Source organism: Lolium rigidum, chromosome 6 (genome assembly GCF_022539505.1).
Source record: "Lolium rigidum isolate FL_2022 chromosome 6, APGP_CSIRO_Lrig_0.1, whole genome shotgun sequence".
Classification (NCBI taxonomy): domain Eukaryota; kingdom Viridiplantae; phylum Streptophyta; class Magnoliopsida; order Poales; family Poaceae; genus Lolium; species Lolium rigidum.
The window spans coordinates 275,785,424-275,788,578 of NC_061513.1; positions in this window are offsets into that span (position 1 = coordinate 275,785,424).

Genomic DNA, 3,155 nt, shown 5'->3' on the forward strand with positions numbered 1-3,155 from the left:
TACATTACCATCCAGTGAAGTAAATAAAACCAAATGGAAGAGACAAATATCTATGTTTAGAATTGCATCAGACATCGAAGGAACAAGCAGGTTCTTCAGCGGCAACTGCAAATGTTTTGAGAAACAAACCTTGATTTCATCATCATTTGGAGTGCAAAAGCCAATTGAAAATACTATTGAGACTGCTAAATTGATTTATAATAGAGAATATGAAGTAGGGAAAATAAAAAGGGCTCGGGCATCCAAGGAGAGAATCAGCAGCATTAGCTCTCAAACTGGGCAAGACGAAAGCTCTAAGGAGACAACTGTGAATGTTTACATAGAAGAATACTCTACTGTGGACGTAAACAGGCAAGGTAACCAACAACCTACATCACGGATCTACACAGAACATTAACATAGTTGCTGCAAGTGAAGCTAGCATTCGTACCACAACATCTCCATGGAAAAAAAAGGAAAAAAACTGCATCAACAGAAAACATCATAATGTTTATCCCTTGAGGTAAAAAGACATCCATGATGACTAGAGAAATATAGCAACGAATAGGACAGAAAAAGATCGGGTACTACAACATCTATCTGGCAAGCAGGAAATAAGATTTAAGAGAACAAAACCTTCAGGCCGGCAAGGCTGTGTCATATGCCAAGGCCTAGAGTTAAATTACCCCAAAAACATCATAGGAACAACTATGTACTCTAAGTAAGGATAATCTTGTGACAGCACATGCTATAATGAGTTACCAACATGTCATACTTGACAACATATGTTCTCGACATTCAGGAGGCAATTTTACTATCTGACAGAGGAACATAATCAAACACATCGAAATCTTTAGTATTCACTAACTAACTATCTGAAGAAGCTAATATACGGATTGAGCTTGTTTCACCTCAATGTTTTCTAGGTTAATAAAATGCATCTCTTTTCACCCTAGATTCCACAAAAGCATGGGCTCACCTTGTGTTCATTCTTGTTGACGACACAACCGCTGTTGTACACATCTGGACCATGAGGACCTGCAGAGGGGCGTCACCGGCGAGCGCCTCCTTCAGCATGTTCTGAAACCACCGCTTGGTGCAGTCCAAAACCACCTTGGTGTACATGCAACTACAAAGACTAAAATTACACCATATACAAATAGGAAATTTTGGCTAATGACAAAACCCATGAACTCGTGCTAGCTTTTCTTAACTTCCTTTTTATGAAAAAAGAACAAATTCTTGGGCATCAAATGTATATTTTGAATCAGTTGGTTAATGATCAATAAGCAGAAAAATAGAATGTATGTATATTAAAATTCAGCTTTTGCAGAGTCATATGCTAGCTCTTTACAGACAAAGATATTATAGATCATCATTATCGACTATCTGTAGCCCCTCTAGGAATAGTGCTAGTTGCAGGAAGATGGAAAATATCATGGCCTTGAAAGAGACAGACAGTTCATGCTCTAGATAGAGTAACGAAAATCTCATATGCGGCACAAAAGTTACTCTAAAAAATTGAAATGCAAGATTCCAACTTAGTGCTATACCCCGACAATATATAACTGGTGTGGAAAAGAAACTTAAGAATAGTAGTCAATTATCCTACAAACAATAAGAACTAATAGTTGCTACAATAAACGATGAATGTAGGTCACATACAAAATTTGTAGCTCAGCAGGTGTCTTGCTTCAACCTAGGTAGACGGCACCTGCTTGTCCTCCTGCACCCCACATGCCGCCATCACATCCCGCACCTCAGCCGGCCCATAACTGGCCTCGGTGCATGCATTCTAGGAGTATCAAGCGGGACAGGCGACCGCTAGTAGCATGACGCTGGTGGGAGCGAGGACTAGATGTGTTCGAGTACGCCTATCGGAGCCATGGTACACCCGATGATGATAATGAAAAACAAGAGTCACCAAATTGCCTATAATGCCATCAAGACAAACAACAATCATTTACATGATCACAGAGTTCAGAATAAGGATAATGAAAACTTTTATATATGCACAACTAGGAGATGATGTGAGCTCTTATCATGCAGGCCATACGGTGCGTTGTAATAGATCTTGGCTCTTTAAAATATGAATAATATATACCATGGCAACTATAAAACAGCAATGGATCCCGGTGAAAATGAAACAGGGTTATGTGCAAGATCTGTCACATGCACATCTAACAAATGACTCTTTACATCCTTATTTGGAATGAAATATAAGTAAATTTCGTGATTACAAGGTTATTTTACACGTGATCTATATACCAACACTACAATATAATAAAGGTTGCAGCAAAGCTCACAATTTATTTGTTCGTTTACCAGGTTATGAAAGCACAGAAACACCATAACCTTTTTGCAGTTAATCATCAGGATATTTGAGTAACAGCTACCAAGCAAGCTAGTGGTTGTGCCATAGTCCATACACATCATCACATAGTACGCTATCACAAAACATTCTCATCCAAGCTATACAAGTAGGTCTGAAAGACACATGGTTAAGTCAACTACAACGGCAGAGAAAACCATACTCCATGGCGGAGTATGTTGATGTTGTAGTAGTAAAATTCCATCGGTAGTGAGACTGAGGCCTCAGGCAAACTCCATCCTCGCAGCGTGCGACGGAGCAAGAATCTCCATGGCTCACGTCACAGCCGGCTGGCGCGTCCTCGTGGCCGATACCGTACATCTCGCCGACGTGAAGACAGACGGACCGAATCGCCTCGACCATACGAGTGATGCAACAAGGCGAGTTCGGGCGGCACCGCACCAACGAACAAGCCGGGCGCGATGCCATGGATCCTGGGCGGCGCCGCGTCTCCCATCAACGAGTCTTGATGGGTGTTGGTTGACCTGATGCGGGTGGGGCTAGTGGGGGAGGAACGAGGGCAGATGTGAGGAGGGGATGAAGTATCGGAGTTGGGGGTGACGAGCGGCGGCGGAGGGATTTGAGATTGTCTGCGAGAAGTGAGAGAATGAGAGGGTTGAGTGGGCCGGTGGACCTCTTCTCTCGTGGCCCAACAGCGGGTTCGTTTTTTTCTTTTACTACCAAAGCAGCAACACCAAGACAACCAGGTACAGAGTTGCAAATTTTACAGAGACGCATGAAAGTTCAGTTAGCTGTTCATCTTGTCCATCATTAAAATTGGTAATAAAGATGGCCTGCCTATGTT